This window comes from Urtica dioica, chromosome 8, assembly GCF_054948205.1.
Source record: "Urtica dioica subsp. dioica isolate 48M chromosome 8, U.dioica_male_clone48M_v1_H2, whole genome shotgun sequence".
NCBI classification, from domain to species: Eukaryota; Viridiplantae; Streptophyta; class Magnoliopsida; order Rosales; family Urticaceae; genus Urtica; species Urtica dioica.
In genome coordinates, this window is record NC_142763.1 from 7,096,636 (window position 1) to 7,113,466 (window position 16,831).

Here is a 16,831-nt window from a genome sequence, read left to right on the forward strand (position 1 = left end):
TCCTCGGTTTGTAAACCACTCCTTGAATGTTTTACTCCCTCTTCCGCCAAATCTTCATCCGGAACTGCTGCTACCTCCTCGTGCACTCCGCTCGTACGCTCTCGCTGGAAACTCATTTCAAAAGCATATATAAATCATCCAAAACTATCTTCATAATCAACTAAACCCTAAATCGAACCTCCGTGGCTCGATTACAACAAAAATTCAATAATATCAACTCATTTATCAAAAATATGTAAACTAAAACAAAATTATACAATAACTCAACTAAATTCAATTTCATGATTAACAATTGAACAAATAACTTAAATTATATTATATTAACTTAAAAAATTACTAACTAAATTAATTTCAACTACATAAAACATTTTACCAATTTTACTAATTATATCAAATTAATTTCAATTACATGATTAACAATTTTAATAAGGGATTATATCAAATTAATTTCAATTACATTAACAATTTTACCAATTTTACTAATTATATCAAATTAATTTCAATTACATAATTAAAATTTTTTATAATTATATCAAATTAATTTCAATTACATAATTAACAATTTTATCAAACTAACTACATTATTAATACATATATACATATAAAAAACTATTTAATTACCTAACTAATTAACAATTAGACTAATTATACTAATTACAATTAATCTAAATTAATTAAAAACACAATTAAAAAGGCTTCGAAAGGCTAACCAGTAGGCGGGACTTGAGCACGGCGAGGCTGCGAGAGGCACGACGGTGCTGCGACGGGGAGTTCGTGGGCGTCGCTGCCTGGGTTTCGCCAAACCAACTGAAATAAAAAGAAAAAAACACACATACACACTGAGTAACCCTACAGACTAACAAAAACCAACAGAAAAAAAAACATTTCAAAATCATCCAATAATTCTCGGAATAAAAAAGCCCCAAATCAAACATCCAAAACCCTAATTTTTCCAATTTCGGCCAAAATCAAGAAATTTCCAAATAAACGACTTCAAATTCACAAATCCAGGTAATAATCAACATCAACCGAGCTCAATCAATATCGAAAGCAAATCAATTTCACGAAATTATCACGGAAATAAAAAATCCTAAATTTTCCAATCTCAAACCCTAATTTTCCAATTTTCATTTTGGGTAAAAGATTCTCACCTTGTTTTCGTGAGATTGGTGTTGTCTCCGGTGCTCACTTTCTCTTTCTCTGGCGCTGATTCTCGGTCCGTCGTCCTCGGTGAGCTCGCGGCGATCGTTTTTCTTGGTCGGAGCGCGCGGCGATGGCTGGGTCTCGAAGCTTGATGGTGCACAAGGAAATGAAGAAGCGGGCCCGAGCGCAGACAGCCGTCGCGCGGTGGTGGTCGCTCGCCACGGGAGCAGAGGCCGGGCGGAGACCCGTCGGTGGTGGTCAGAGAGAGCGACGGTGGACTGTGGTGGTAGGAGAGAACCCGGAGAGGAGAGAGGGTCGGATTGAGGAGATAGGGTCGGATTGAGAGAGGCGGAGTGATTATGAATGAAAATCGCATAGAAAATTTCTTTTATATCCTGACCGAGAATTTCGGTCGCACCCAATGACCTGTGACGGACTTTTGGGTGCGACTTTGTCGCACCCACTGATATTTGAAAAGAGAGGGGGAAAATTTGGCCGCGGAAAAATTTAAGACATTTGGGTGCGACTAAGTCGCACCTAATAGTTAGGATTAAGTATTAGGTGCGACTTGGTCGCACCCAAAAGTCCGTCACAGGACATTGGGTGCGACTTGTCGCACCCAACGTAATAAAAAATCGCGAAAATTTTACAGTGCTTGTTTGACTTTTGGGTCCGACTTTTCGCACCCAAAAGTCTTTTTGGGTGCGACTTTTAGGTGCGAAAAGTCGCACCCAAAAGTCTACCGCACCGGAAAACTATATTTGTAGTAGTGGTCTCCGCGAGCAGCTTCAAGAGGCTCGCGTGGAATTGGGGGTTACCCGCGGCAAATGCGACCGTGCTCAGTCGGCCGTGGCGAAGATGGCTGAGGAGCTAACGACGAAACGTCAGGCTCTCGAAGTGGCGACTCGATCGACGGAAGCTTTCCGAAGCGAGGTGCGGGACCTTCGACGCCAGTTGGAATCGCGTACAGAAGAAATAGGTATTCTTCAAGGCCAGCTTTCATCGAGCGAAGCTGCCCGTGTTCGAGCGAAGCGTGAGCGCGACTCCTTGGCGGAGGAAGTGGCTCGGGTCACCGCGGAGAAAGCTGCAGCGGAACAGCTCGCGTCTAACCTTCAAGACGATTTTGACGTCGGGGTCGAAGAGGCGAGACGTGCGGCGTCGGTGGAGTGTCGGGACGCCACAGCTACCGAGAATGCTTCTCGGGGGGTCACCTTCTACTTCTTCGACTCGCTGTTCCCACCACTCGACGGGGCCGACCCTATTGGCGATGATCCCGCCGAGTGATATATTTTCTTTATTATTTTTTCGCGCAGGTGTTTAGCGCATGCTTTCTTTTAGGTTTTTCCTTTCAGCGCACTTGTTTTAGCGCTTGCTTTCTAAGATTTTTGGGGCAGTTGCCCTTTCTTTAATGAGACGTTATTTATTTTTATGAACGTTTTTGCTCATTCATTTGTCATGGCATGTTTCGATAGGCAAGGTATTGTGTCAATGGTCTTGCCAGTTCTTTTATCTCAGCATGATCTCACTTCAGACGCGCCAACCGCTTGGATGGCTTGCATTCTGTAAGTTTTTTCAACTGCGTGCGAGTCAGCCATGCTACGTAGGCGCCTTATGTGTGCCGGGTAGGTGTTTTGATTGCGCCATGTAGGCGTCTTAGGTGCGCCATATAAGCGTCTTAAGTGCGCCATGTAGGCGTCTTAGGTGCGCCATGTAGGCGTCTTAGGTGTGTCTCGAGAGACGACTTGGTTGCGCCATGTAGGCGTCTTACGTGCGCCATGTAGGCATCTTAAGTGCGCCATGTAGGCGTCTTAGGTGCGCCATGTAGGCGTCTTAGGTGCGTCTCGAGAGACGACTTGGTTGCGCCATATAGGCGTCTTAGGTGCGCCATTTAGGCGTCTTAAGTGCGCCATGTAGGCGTCTTAGGTGCGTCTCGAGAGACGACTTGGGTGCGCCATGTAGGCGTCTTAGGTGTGCCATGTAGGCGTCTTAGGTGCGTCTCGAGAGATGACTTGGTTGCGCCATGTAGGCGTCTTAAAAAAAATTTAGTGGAGCGTGTTCTTTTTTAGGGTTTCCTTACCGTTGCTAGCCCCCCCAAGTTTCAGGGTTATAAGTTTAATTTTTGATAACCGGAAAACTTGCACAAAACAAATTTTGAAATGGAAAACTCGAATTTTACTACGTTTGCGAAAAATTTAAAATCCTAAAACATTGGCTCGTAGGCCTTATTGGAAATGGGAAATAAAAGCGATAAAACGTGGGGAACGCTAGCTACTGGTAGTACTGCCTCAAGTGTTCCGCATTCCACGGGTGGCGAATCGGAGTTCCATCTGTGTGCTCGATGTAGTACGTCCCGTCGTGAATGACTTTTCAGACTCTATAGGGACCTTCCCAGTTCGGGCGTAGGACGCCGGCGCCTTGAACTTGTGTAAGACTCGTCTGAGTACAAGGCTTCCGACGGCAAAGGTCCGCCTTTTGATCTTGGAGTTGTAGTATCTTTCGACCTTGCGCTTCTGTGCAGCGAGGCGTCTGAATGCTTCTGACCTCTTTTCGTCAATCAAGTCCAACTCTAGGCGCATGGCTTCGTCATCGTTTGCCTCGTCGAACGTATCGACTCGGAACGTGGGTATCTCGGTTTCAATTGGAACCACGGCCTCGATCACATATGCGAGGGAGAATGGCGTTTCGCTGGTGGCGTTTCAAATCTTGCACTTTTTCGAGATCGTCCACTCTCAGGGTTCTAGAACTGATCAACTTGAAAAAGTTGCAGAGCTCGGAGATCGTCTCTTGTATCGGTTTTGGCACAAAAGGGCGAATACCATCAGCCAACAGCATCTGCATGATCGCGTGACAATCGTGGGACTTCAAACCTGTGAGCTTCCCGTCAGCAGTTACATTTTTCTTCAAATTTCCAGCGAGCCCGTCTGGGAATTTAACAGATTGGAGGAACTCGGTGAACTGGTGTCTCTGCTCAAGCTTAAACGTGTACGCTGCTGACGGTTTGTACCACCCATTCCTTTGTTGTCTCAAGTGCAGAGAAGACTTGATTTTCAAGTCCATCAAGTCAAATCTCGACTTCTCCGTATCGTAGTTCTTCTTTTCCAAGCTGAGCATCGTCCCGAGAAGATTCTCGCACACGTTCTTCTCTATATGCATGACGTCCATGTTGTGCTTCAACTCCAATTCTGACCAGTAAGACAACTTATAGAAGATGCTCATTTTGGTCCAATTCAATTCGCACTCAGCACGTTTTCGTTTACCGACATTTTTGCCAGTTGTCGTGAAAGAAACACTAGCCAACTGATCGAGTATGTCTTGCGCAGTTAACTTGACAGGTTTACGGCGCTTCTCGTGACGATTTACATAGTGATCAATGATTTTCCTCAATCGGTGAGGCGTAGGCAAGAATCGACGATGGTCATAGTAGACAATCCTGTTTCTAATTTTCATAGATGGCGTCTCAATGTTGCACGTGGGGCACGCAAGATACCATTGGCCACTCCATCCCGACAAATACGATCGAGCCGGAAAGTCGTTTATCGTCCATAGAAGCGCGGCACGCAACCGAAACACTTCATCGTTCGTCCCGTCTCGCACTTAGAACCCAGTATCCCACAATTCTTTCAGCTCTTCAACTAGTGGTTCTAAAAACACGTCCATGTCTTTTCCAGGTGAGCTCGGTCCAGGTATCAAAAGCGTCAGCATCAAGTACTCTTTTTCATGCACAACCAAGGTGGCAAGTTGTACACAGTTAGTACCACGGGCCACATACTATACGCTAGACTCATTTCCCCAAACGGGTTGAACCCATCCGAAGCTAGTCCCAGACGTACGTTACGAGGCTCTGCAGCGAAATTTGGGTATCTCTCATCTAGATTCTTCCACGTCGAACCATCCGCAGGATGTCGCAAAATGCCTTCTTCTTTGACGCGATCTCGTTCGTGCCACTGCATCTCAAGCGACGTGTGTCGAGAAGCGTACCATCTCTTCAATCGATCTTTCAAGGGAAAATATCATAATATCTTTTGTGATACATTCTTCCCGGTTGGCTTCCATCTGCTCTCATTGCAAATTGGGCACACTTCAGCTTTCTCGAGATCTTTTCGAAATAACACACAATCGTTGATGCACGCGTCGATCATATCGTATCCCATGCCGAAACGCTTCAGCTTCGCCTTTGCCTCGTAGTGTTTTTCCGGAATTCGGTTACCAATTGGATGAGACTTCCTCAAGAGCTGCAACAATTCTGTAAACGACTTGTTCGTCCGATGGTTCGTGACTTTGATGTGCATCAACGAAACCAAGAACGACAAAGACGAAAACTCTTTGCATCCAGGCTACAATTCTGCTTCCAACTCGATGAACAAGTCTTCCACTTGCTCATCTGCACGCACTTCACTCGGAGTCAGATCCGTAAAATCGTCAAAGTCCTCGTGATCCATTATATCATGGAGAGCATCGTGCAATCCACCGACTCCTCTCTGGTTAGTCTCGCTAGCATCTTCTACTTGGGTAAGCACATGACGTTCGTCGTGATGATACCATTCGGTGTATCCCGGGGTAATCCCCTTGTTCAAAAGGTGATTCTTTACGACCCCGATGTCCAGCCATCTCACGTTATTGCAAGACTTACAAGGACAACGATAATGACCATTTTCGTTCGGGAGTTTGCTTTCAAGGCGGATAAACTCGTTAACCCCTGTTTTATATTGCAAACTCAACCGATTGTTCTCGGTAATCCAGTCCCTACTTCGATTTGGCATTCTTCTGAATGAGACGGGAAATTGAGAGATAAAAATGAAACGTTAGAATTCATTTTGTAAGAGTGAATTATTAGGAAATTGAGAGGTAAAATTGAGAGTAAATCATTAATATTTGAAATTTAGAGTGAATTGTTATGAAATTGAGAGTGATGAATTGCTAGGAAATTGAGAGTGACTCGTTAACATTTGAAAGATTTGAGAGCGAATTTGTAAGAGTGAAAGAGAAATTGTGTAGCGACTCGAAGTTTTACGGTTAATTTTGTAAATTAAGTTAATCCAAGGACGGGAAAATTATGTAAATTAATTTTCTAAGTAGTATTTCCAGTATTTTGGATTTGAAATATATTAAGGTAAGGAGAAATCTCGGAATAAAATAAAGGATTTATCGAGTTTGTCGTGAATGATAAATTATTTTCCGATGAGATATTCCGGAATTTAATTTAAGAAAATAAATTCTCAAGGACGAGAATTATTTCCGAGAAACCTTGAGTATATTTGAATTATTTGAGAACGAATGAGAATTTTCTTGGTTTTGAAGCTTTTAATTAAAGGTTCGATCTGTTATGGTTGAAGTCACAAAGTTTTGTGACAAGGACGTGGTTGTCATGTTTTTCTGGGTCTATTTGAGAAAAATGTTGAGCTCGGGGTTGGTTTACAAGAGGTGGAGAATATGAGGAGTTGGTGAGTAAATAAGAAATTGTTGCTTCATATAAATTGAAATTTCTCTCTCTCTCTCTCCTCATTTCTCCTTCTACATTCTTCTTTACGTTTTCTCTTCCTATCCTGGTTCTCCATTGCCGCTCGACCTACACCCAAGCAGAAAAAAAAAACACAATCACAACGACGCTCGAGAAATCCTCACCACCACCGTCATCTTCTTCACCTTCCTCTCTTCTTCTTTAGTCTTCGCGCGCCATCAAGCCACCGAGCCATCACCGCGTGCGCCCACCGTGGCCGAGAGAAGATCTCCGCGAGCCACCAAGGACCGCCGCCGAGGAAAAGACACCGGGAAAGAGAAAGTGAGCACCGAGGAAGCTGAATCTCACGAAAAGTGGGTAGGAAAATTCAAACCCGAATTGGATTTGTGGAATCTAGGGTTCAACATGAAAAAAATTGGGGGTTTTTGAGCCTTGGACGTGCTTTGATGATTTTGGACTGAAATTGTGTTACAAAACTGAGTTTAAGATGGATTGTGTTTGGATAATTGGACGAATTGTTTTGGATTTTTTATTTTGAACATTTGGTTTTGGTTCTCTTGCTTGGCCGTGAGTTTGTTTGACCGTGTGATGTTGATTTGAGTTTCTGGTTTTTGGTGATTAATGATTTGAGATACTTGAGATAAGTTATTGACGGTTTTGAATTTGGAAAAGAAAAGAATGATACTTTTTTCGCTAGAATTATTTTCAGATTTCATTGTGGAAATGAAATTACACTCGTTCAAGAAATGCGAATTTTGGACTTTATAGTTAGAAATGTCTTTGGGTTATACGATTATAAAATCGTACGTTTGAGTTTGAGTATCGTGAATTACTCATAGGATTCTGATTCAGGATCGGTTTGATTTACCGTGATAGGACTCAAGACTGAAAGTCGTTTAGAGGTTCACGGAGTAAGTGAACGTCTGGATTCTCGATATTAGTGAACGTTCAAGTTCACAGGACGAGCGGACGTCTCGTGGAAGAGCGATATAGACGCTTACTCTCGAGGTAGGTTATTATAATCATTCTCTCCTGATTTTATGGTTTGGCCTCAAGTATATATTATTTTCGAAATGAAAATGTTTGTGAACGTGCCACGAAACCTAGAACCGTTTTAGAAAATGTGGCGGAACTTCAACTCGGGATATCCGTTAATGAAGTTGAGAATATTTTCGATATTATATATATCCCGTATTTACGAAAGGAAATGTTTCGTATATCCTGGACAAGCTGGTTTCACACACACATGTTTACGGTGCAGAGAGTGCACCTTGCTCTGATCAGAGGACTGCCACGGGTTAAGTTGGCAGGCGTCTCAGGAGATAGTACACGTTTTAGAAGTATCTAGGGACACATTTAAATTTCTGTCATTTACATTTCTGCAATTTACATTTCTGCAATTTACATTTCTGCAAGGTATACTTGTACGTGTATGGTGATTTACACGTGACAAGAATAGTAATATTATAAAGCTAAGTATTATTTACGAAAATCTTTTTAAAATCAAACCATTACTATAGCACCTACTGAGCCTCAGGCTCACCCCTATTTCTTCAATTTTTTTATAATCAGGAAACGAGAAGAAGGGTTTGGACGACCTCGGAGTTTTACGTCGTCAAGTTTTTTGAAGTTTTTAGTTTCGTTATCTAGCAGGTCTGTATATAAGCTTTTGGTTTATCAAAGTTTGTTATATTTTCTGCATTCTGTTTTGTTTATCTTTGGATCTGTAAACTGAATGACTGAGTATGCACTGTGGGATGTTTAGTTACTCGTTTAGTGTTTAATAAAGTATGTTTAATATCGCTTATCTTCGCTTAGTTCACGTCTCGGTTCTCGGGGCGTGACAGGTTTGGTATCAGAGCGTCTAGGTTATAGAATCTCTAGGGAATGCATACTTGGTTTGCTTTACACTCATGGTCCATTGATTTACTTTCAGAATGGCACGACGTGGTAGGCCGCCAGGTGCGAGATCACATAACGTTCCACCATTACGAGGACCCGTGCGACCCGCTGAACCCCCTGAAGATGTGGCTGCTGCGATGTATCGCGCCTTTCAGGAGATGGCCGCACGTGCACGGAACGAAGTGCCAGCTGTTCCTTCAAGGAGTCAATGTCTGAGAGAGTTTCTGCGACTCCATATCTCTGCATTTAAAGGTGATGCTGATCCACAAGTGGCAGATCATTGGTTTCAGAACCTTATAATGCAACTTGATACGATCAGAACTCCATAAGAGTATCGCGTAGAGTTTACGGCTACTAAACTCGAAGATCGTGCTAGCGTTTGGTGGAGGCAACTGAGGAGGACACATGACGTTGACGCCATGATGTGGGGAGAGTTTGAAGAGCTATTTTACAGGCAGTTTTTCCCACAGAGCTTCCGAGATGAAAAGGTTAGAGAATTTATTGGACTTACTCAAGGAAGCATGACGGTGTTTCAGTATGAAGCGAAGTTCAGTGATTTAGCTCGCTTTGCTCCTTCGATTGTGGAAACCGAGCACATGAGGTGCATAAGGTTTGAAGATGGTCTGAAGGCTTCCGTTCGAAGGCAGATAGTTGCTTTGGAGATCCGCGAGTATGCTAGACTCGTGTCAGCAGCTTTACGTGTCGAACAAGACAGCCTAGCGTACCAAAAAGAGCGAGCTGAGAAAGGTGAATTTTCTGGAGGACTAGCCAGAAATGTTCGTCGTTCAGGAGCTGGACGGGGGCAGTCCAGTGGTGCTGCAAGCGCAAGCCAAGCTGGAGGAAGTGGTACCCGAACGTCTGGTAACAGGTTGTCTGGTGGCAGCAGCTCGGTTCTGTATGGCTACACGTCCTATATATGCGGAGAACCTGGTCATCTCAAGCGAAATTGTCCGAGGAATCAAGGACAACAACCTCCGCAGACTTACGTTCCACCGAGTTATGGGCCGACAAGTTATGGTCAGCCAAGCTATCGGCCGTTTGTGCCTCAGCCACAGTATCGACCACCAAGCTTCCCACAGTCTCAGGGAACTGTGCCTCAATACTTTCCTCAACCACGACCACAGTCTTCGAGAAGTGTGCAATCCCCGATGCAGAATCAAGCTAGACCTGGAGGCCAGAGAGGTTCTTCTGGAGGAGGAAAAGGATGAGCCGAGGGGCAAGCTAATGTGGTGATCGGAGAAACTTCAAAGGCGGGAAGTAGTCATACTGCCATGGACGGTATGATTCTCATCTCAACATCTTGGGCTAAGGTGTTTTTTGACACTGGTGCCACGCATTCGTTTATTTCGGAAGATTTCCTTAATATCTTGAGATTAGAAACGAATTCGTTAGAGAGACCTTTGTTTCTGCATACACCCAACGGTGAGGCCAGAGCGACCCTTAGTTGTCACAGTCAGGTAACCAGTGGGAATGGTGAGCAACTAGATGTGAATTTAATCGTGTTGCCTATGACTCTGTATGACGTCATACTTGGCATGGATTGGTTGTCAAAGAATAGAGTCCAACTAGATTTCCATAAGCGAAGAGTAACGCTACATACGGGGTCTAGGAAGACTGTCCTATATCGAGATGGTGAAGGTCAGGAAATAGGGAATCATATTTTGAAAGCATCCGTTGGAGGACGGAAGAATTTATCGTGTTATGCACTCATTGCCTCGTTAGAAGAAGATGTAAGGAATGTTCAGGAAGAGTTAGCTATTCCTGTTGTGGATGAATTTCTAGATGTTTTTCCAGAAGAATTGTCTAGCTTACCTCCTGATCGAGAATTAGAGTTCTGCATTGAACTTATTCCTGGTACAACTCCAATCTCTATTCCTCCATACATAATGGCACCTGCAGAGCTACAAGAATTACGAAAGCAACTTGATGAGTTGGCGAGTAAAGGGTACATTCGAAATAGTACGTCACCATGGGGAGCACCTGTGTTGTTCGCTAAGAAACACGATGGAAGTCTGAGATTATGTATTGACTACAGGAAGCTGAATGCAGTGACGATAAAGAATAGGTACCCATTACCCAGGATTGATGAGTTGTTTGACCAACTGGGAGGATCTCGATTCTTTTCCAAGATAGATCTGAGATCTGGGTATCATCAGCTGAAGGTTCGTGAAGAAGATATTCCCAAGACGGCTTTCAGAACTCGTTATGGTCATTTTGAGTTCCTGGTAATGCCTTTTGGATTAACGAACGCTCCTGCAGCTTTTATGGACATGATGAACCGAGTTTTTCGACCATTCCTGGATCAGTTCGTCATTGTTTTCATTGATGACATTTTGATTTACTCGAAGGATGCGCAAGAGCATGAGCAGCATCTTAGGATTGTTTTACTGACTCTTCGGGAGCATCAGTTATATGCTAAGAAGGAGAAGTGTGATTTTTGGTTAACCGAAGTTAAGTTTCTTGGGCATGTAATAACTGAAGATGGAATATCTGTAGACCCTTCTAAGATAGAAGCAGTCCTAAGATGGGAGCCACCAAAGAACGTTGGAGAGATTCGAAGTTTTCTGGGTTTGGCTGGATACTACAGAAAGTTTGTGAAAGATTTCTCACGGATAGCCGCACCAATGACCCGCCTCACAAAGAAGAATGTTCGGTTTGAGTGGAATCATCAGTGTGAGAATGCTTTCCAAAGGCTGAAAGTTTGTTTAACTAGTGCACCAATTCTCACTATCCCGAAGATGGGCGAGCCGTATGAAGTCTACTCAGATGCTTCTAAAGACGGTATGGGGTGCGTTTTGATGCAAAATGGACGCGTAGTTGCTTATGGTTCTCGTCAACTGAAGCCTCATGAGAAGAACTACCCAACTCATGATCTGGAGTTAGCAGCCATCATCTTTGCGTTGAAGATATGGAGATGCTACCTTTACGGTGTAAGATTTCAAATCTTTTCTGATCATAAAAGTTTGAAATATCTCTTCACTCAGCGAGATCTGAACTTGAGACGACGTCAATGGATTGAGTACATGGAGGATTACGATTTCACTCTCGAGTATCATCCGGGCAAGGCTAACGTGGTAGCCGATGCATTAAGTAGGAAAGGTGCAGGTGTTCTAGCAGCACTAACATTGCTGGATTGGAAAAGAGAAATGGTAATTGGGGATTACGATCTTAAGCTCTTCGAGAGTCGTGATTCAGCGGTGATTTATAATCTGGTAGATCCACCGTACCTGGTCCAGCAAGTTAAAGAGAATCAGCAGCAAGATAAACATCTTCTAGGTGTTCTGACAAGATTGCAGAATGGTGAGACGCTAGAGCATTGGAATGTTCAAAGGGATGGAAGCTTGTATTTCAAGAATCGTTTAGCTGTTCCACAAGTAGACGAGATCAAGAAAGCGATTATGGAAGAAACTCATAAGTCTCGTTACGCCATTCATCCTGGAGCCAATAAGATGTACCAGAATCTGAAGAAACAGTTCTGGTGGCGCAACATGAAAAGAGACGTCCTTGACTATGTCAGGAGTTGTCAGAATTGTCTCAAAGTAAAAGCTGAGCGACAGAAGCTAGGAGGAGTGTTGCAACCGTTGCCCATACCAGAATGGAAATGGGAAGAGATAACCATGGATTTTCTCACAAACCTACCGAAGTCACAGGAAGGTTTTGATACGATTTGGGTAATCGTGGATCGACTCACAAAGTCTGCACATTTCATTCCCATCAAGGTAACGTACTCCAAGAGGAAACTAGCTGAAGTGTATCTAGAAAACGTGGTGAAATATCATGGTGTTCCTCTGAGCATTACTTCAGATCGTGATACACGATTCACTGCTCATTATTGGAGAAGTTTCCAGGAAGCCATGGGGACAATACTAAATTTCAGTACTGCTTTTCACCCTCAGACAGATGGGCAATCTGAGAGAGTTATTCAAATCCTGGAAGACATGTTGAGGGCGTTCTTTGGATTTTGGTAACAAATGGAAAGACAATCTCTCGTTTGCTGAATTTGCATACAATAACAGTTTTCAGTCCAGCATAGGCATGGCCCCATTTGAAGCTCTGTATGGAAGACCGTGTAGATCTCCTATGTGCTGGATTGAACCAGAAGATCGTGTTCAGATAGGAGCTACGATTATTGAAGAAACTAATGAGAAGATCGCGATCATTCAGCAGCGACTGAAGACAGCTCAAAGTCGACAAAAGAGCTATGCTGATAAAAGACGAAGACCACTCGAATTTGAAGTAGGAGACTACGTGCTCTTAAAGGTATCTCCACGTAAAGGTATTTCCCGTTTTGGAAAGAAAGGGAAATTGTCTCCTCGATACGTAGGACCTTTCCAGATTACTGCACGAGTAGGTCTTGTGGCTTATCGACTTGCTCTACCCCCAGAGTTAGCGTTTGTGCACGATGTTTTTCACGTGTCAATGCTTCGGAAGAGCGAACCCGATCCTACAGCTATCGTTCAACTCGAAGATGTATCGATTCAAGAGGATGTCACCTACGATGAAGTTCCAACCCAGGTTGTTGACAAAAAGATGAAGAGTCTTCGTAACCGTGAGATTCCGTTGGTGAAGGTCTTGTGGACTCATCATGGAAGCAAAGAAGCGTCCTAGGAACTGGAAAGCGATATGATGGAAAAGTATCCGTACTTATTCCATGTGGGCAGTTAGATCTTATATTTTGGGACGAAATTTCTCTAAGGAGGGGAGAACTGTAGCGACTCGAAGTTTTACGGTTAATTTTGTAAATTAAGTTAATCCAAGGACGGGAAAATTATGTAAATTAATTTTCTAAGTAGTATTTCCAGTATTTTGGATTTGAAATATATTAAGGTAAGGAGAAATCTCGGAATAAAATAAAGGATTTATCGAGTTTGTCGTGAATGATAAATTATTTTCCGATGAGATATTCCGGAATTTAATTTAAGAAAATAAATTCTCAAGGACGAGAATTATTTCCGAGAAACCTTGAGTATATTTGAATTATTTGAGAACGAATGAGAATTTTCTTGGTTTTGAAGCTTTTAATTAAAGGTTCGATCTGTTATGGTTGAAGTCACAAAGTTTTGTGACAAGGACGTGGTTGTCATGTTTTTCTGGGTCTATTTGAGAAAAATGTTGAGCTCGGGGTTGGTTTACAAGAGGTGGAGAATATGAGGAGTTGGTGAGTAAATAAGAAATTGTTGCTTCATATAAATTGAAATTTCTCTCTCTCTCTCTCCTCATTTCTCCTTCTACATTCTTCTTTACGTTTTCTCTTCCTATCCTGGTTCTCCATGGCCGCTCGACCTACACCCAAGCAGAAAAAAAAAAACACAATCACAACGACGCTCGAGAAATCCTCACCACCACCGTCATCTTCTTCACCTTCCTCTCTTCTTCTTTAGTCTTCGCGCGCCATCAAGCCACCGAGCCATCACCGCGTGCGCCCACCGTGGCCGAGAGAAGATCTCCGCGAGCCACCAAGGACCGCCGCCGAGGAAAAGACACCGGGAAAGAGAAAGTGAGCACCGAGGAAGCTGAATCTCACGAAAAGTGGGTAGGAAAATTCAAACCCGAATTGGATTTGTGGAATCTAGGGTTCAACATGAAAAAAATTGGGGGTTTTTGAGACTTGGACGTGCTTTGATGATTTTGGACTGAAATTGTGTTACAAAACTGAGTTTAAGATGGATTGTGTTTGGATAATTGGACGAATTGTTTTGGATTTTTTATTTTGAACATTTGGTTTTGGTTCTCTTGCTTGGCCGTGAGTTTGTTTGGCCGTGAGTTTGTTTGACCGTGTGATGTTGATTTGAGTTTCTGGTTTTTGGTGATTAATGATTTGAGATACTTGAGATAAGTTATTGACGGTTTTGAATTTGGAAAAGAAAAGAATGATACTTTTTTCGCTTGAATTATTTTCAGATTTCATTAGGAAATGAAATTAGACTCGTTCAAGAAATGCGAATTTTGGACTTTATAGTTAGAAATGTCTTTGGGTTATACGATTATTAAATCGTACGTTTGAGTTTGAGTATCATGAATTATTCATAGGATTCTGATTCAGGATCGGTTTGATTTACCGTGATAGGACTCAAGACTGAAAGTCGTTTAGAGGTTCACGGAGTAAGTGAACGTCTGGATTCTCGATATTAGTGAACGTTCAAGTTCACAGGACGAGCGAACGTCTCGTGGAAGAGCGATATAGACGCTTACTCTCGAGGTAGGTTATTATAATCCTTCTCTCCTGATTTTATGGTTTGGCCTCAAGTATATATTATTTTCGAAATGAAAATGTTTGTGAACGTGCCACGAAACCTAGAACCGTTTTAGAAAATGTGGCGGAACTTCAACTCGGGATATCCGTTAATGAAGTTGAGAATATTTTCGATATTATATATATCCCGTATTTACGAAAGGAAATGTTTCGTATATCCTGGACAAGCCGGTTTCACACACACATGTTTACGGTGCGGAGAGTGCACCTTGCTCTGATCAGAGGACTGCCACGGGTTAAGTTGGCATGCGTCTCAGGAGATAGTACACGTTTTAGAAGTATCTAGGGACACATTTAAATTTCTGTCATTTACATTTCTGCAATTTACATTTCTGCAATTTACACATTTCTGCAAGGTATACTTGTACGTGTATGGTGATTTACACGTGACAAGAATAGTAATATTATAAAGCTAAGTATTATTTTCGAAAATCTTTTTAAAATCAAACCATTACTATAACACCTACTGAGCCTCAGGCTCACCCCTATTTCTTCAATTTTTTTATAATCAGGAAACGAGAAGAAGGGTTAGGACGACCTCGGAGTTTTACGTCGTCAAGTTTTTTGAAGTTTTTAGTTTCGTTATCTAGCAGGTCTGTATATAAGCTTTTGGTTTATCAAAGTTTGTTATATTTTCTGCATTCTGTTTTGTTTATCTTTGGATCTGTAAAGTGAATGACTGAGTATGCACTGTGGGATGTTTAGTTACTCGTTTAGTGTTTAATATCGCTTATCTTCGATTAGTTCACGTCTCAGTTCTCGGGGCGTGACAAATTGTGAAAAATATGTATTAATTTGGAAAAATGGTTAGAATTCGTTATATTATTGAAAGAGTTAATTTTTTTTACAAATACTTATTATTCTACAGAAAATTCGGCAGAATTTCTTCTAAAATATTGACTAACCAAAATCTGCAATTTAAAAAAAAACACATATATAACCAACCAGGACTATCAATTCACGTACTAAATAATATACTGAGCCTCCGTAGCTCGGTTGCAATAAATTTTCAATAAGTTTAATTTAAATTTAACATGTTACTAATTCAACAAATTTCAATCAAATTACACTAAACATGTTACATTAAATTACAGTAAACATGTTACTAATTAATTTAATATGTTACTTTTAACTTAATTAATCTAATCTAACATATTACATATTATTAAAAGTAATCAACTTAATTAATCTAATCTAACATATTACATATTATTAAAAGTAATCAACTTAACTAATCTAATCTAACATATTAGATATTATTAAAATAACTAACCTTTTCCGAGGGGACGAAGAGGCAATGAGCTATGGCGGGGGGGCTGCGAGTGACCAAGCTGCGGCGAGGTCGGGCACGGGCTGCGGCAAGTCGGTGTCGACGAGCGGGCTGTTCACGGGCGGCGAGCGGGACGAACCTGCAGAGAGACAGAGTGAGATGGGGATAAAGGTGAGAGAGAGAGAGAGAGAGAGAGAGAGAGAGACGTACTGGGCAGCGGGGCTGGACGCGGGGCAGGGCAGCAGGGGCGGTGGGGCAGCGGGGCGGCGGCGTGGCGTGGATTGACGAGGGGCAGGCAGCGGCGCTGGTGGCGTGGCGGTGGGGCAGCGGGTTGGTGACGGCGCCGCAGTGGGGGTCGCGGGCGGCGGGGCGGGAAAAACTGGTCGGAGATGGAGAGAGAGCTGAGTGAGAGAGAGAGAGAGAGAGAGAGAGAGAGAGAGAGAGAGAGAGAGACGTACCTTGGAGGAGGACGGCGAGGTTGGACGCGGCGGGCAAAGGAAGGACGAGGGGCGGTGGGGCAGCGAGGTGTCGGAGGACGCAGCTTCGGTAAAGAAGGGTCGGCAAAACTGGAAGATAATTTCGGGCGAGGAAGAAGGAGAGGACGCTCGGGTATTTGTAATACCCTAAAACTATTAGGTGCGACGTTGTGGCACTTAATAATCATATCCGGTGCGACATGTCGCACCAAATATTAGCTTAGGTGCGACTATTAGGTGCAACATGTCGCACCTAATACCCTTCCGCACCCAATATGTTAATTTGTAGTAGTGATAAATATAAATAAAATGATACTCCAAATATAATA

General features: G+C 42.8%; 1 long non-coding RNA gene across 1 annotated transcript; it reads left to right on the top strand.

Annotated features, from left to right (window-relative positions):
• The first annotated feature begins 6,879 nt into the window (after window positions 1–6,879).
• LOC149387717 (uncharacterized) lies at window positions 6,880–8,200 on the top strand. The gene is made up of 3 exons (XR_016300688.1): window positions 6,880–6,958; window positions 7,478–7,609; window positions 8,174–8,200. It is a non-coding gene; the product is annotated as an uncharacterized LOC149387717 (long non-coding RNA).
• Window positions 8,201–16,831: the final 8,631 nt, after the last annotated feature.